Genomic DNA, 1,331 nt, shown 5'->3' on the forward strand with positions numbered 1-1,331 from the left:
CCCTGTTCCTTGTCTGGTTGTGGGTTTGGGGTGGGGCCACACATCTAAACATCATGTCAATCTCAATTATATATGACTTGTATACACTGATTAATAGCATGGAATGTTTGATCCATTTTATCCATCCTCCTATCCATGGTTTTTAGCATAGCCATGACCGCGGATAAGTCTTCAGTAGCTGCATAAGCGGCTCCCCTAGTGACATCATGTCTAGGGTTGTGGTATTCTCTAGAGTGTTTAGAGAACTCTTCAATCAATTCTTTGATCATCGGGGGCAGCTTCTTTGTGAGCGAGCCTTGCGAGTCTAGTAGCTGCTTGGTTGTGACATTGACTCCATCATAGAAGATGGAGACTTCTTGCTGGCTGTTTAGGTCATGGTGTGGGCAGTTTCTTAGTAAGCTCTTGTATCTCTCCCAAGCTTCATATAGTGATTCTCCAGCTTGTTGTTCAAAGTTAGCAATGTCCTTCTTCAACTTCGCTATTTTGGAAGGTGGGCAAAAGTGATCAATGAATTCTTCTTTCCTCTTGGCCTATGTGGTAACTGATCCGGGGGGATGTGACTTGAGCCAGTCTTTTGCAACACCTTTGAATGTCACTGGAAGCATACGAAGTAGCTGAGTCTTGCGGGGCACATTTGGAACATTGAAGTAATCAGCTACATCATTGACTTCATCCAAATGCTTGTAGGCATCTTCGTGGTCTTTTCCATAAAAAGGTATTTCTTTAAGTAAAGCTAGGATATGACCCTTGAGCTTAAAGGTAGCGGCCGCGGGAATTGCGGGTTGCACAAGTCCCGGGCCAGTGTCGTCGCGCATCCTCTTCTTCTATTCTCCCATGGGGATTACATCAATGTTAGCCATTGTGATAGCTAACTCTTCTTCGGAATCGGTTTCGTGCTCGTATGTAGGCTCCTCTTCTTCCTCGGTCTCGTACTCAATATCTTCCTTAACCGGTTCGTCGATTACTAAAGAAGCGTTGGATGCTCCTGATTTGCTGCTCTTCTTTTTCCCAAAAACAGTCTTCAAATTGGACAAAGGTGACTTCTTTTATGTACTCAAGCTCTCCATGTCCATTCCTTTGTTCCTTTTCAATGCGGATTCGGGATCTTCAAACGGGGGTACCAGCGGGGTGTTTGATCCTCTGGTCATGAAAGTCCTTAAATAAACAAGATAAAAATGTAAAAAGAACAAAAAAGTGTACTAAAAAATCGAAAATTAATCTGCCAAATACACTTGTACTCGCCTAGTAGGTGCGACTGCACTCAGCAAGTATCAGTGTAATTTTGAAGAAATTAGAAACTTAATATTAAAACTAAAACAGATGCTAAAACC

General features: G+C 42.7%; 1 non-coding gene across 1 annotated transcript; it reads left to right on the forward strand.

Annotated features, from left to right (window-relative positions):
- The first annotated feature begins 369 nt into the window (after positions 1-369).
- Positions 370-476, forward strand: LOC111916078 (small nucleolar RNA R71). Its single transcript, XR_002858379.1, has one exon. It is a non-coding gene; the product is annotated as a small nucleolar RNA R71 (small nucleolar RNA).
- The last annotated feature ends 855 nt before the right edge of the window (positions 477-1,331 follow it).

This window comes from Lactuca sativa, chromosome 3, assembly GCF_002870075.4.
Source record: "Lactuca sativa cultivar Salinas chromosome 3, Lsat_Salinas_v11, whole genome shotgun sequence".
NCBI classification, from domain to species: domain Eukaryota; kingdom Viridiplantae; phylum Streptophyta; class Magnoliopsida; order Asterales; family Asteraceae; genus Lactuca; species Lactuca sativa.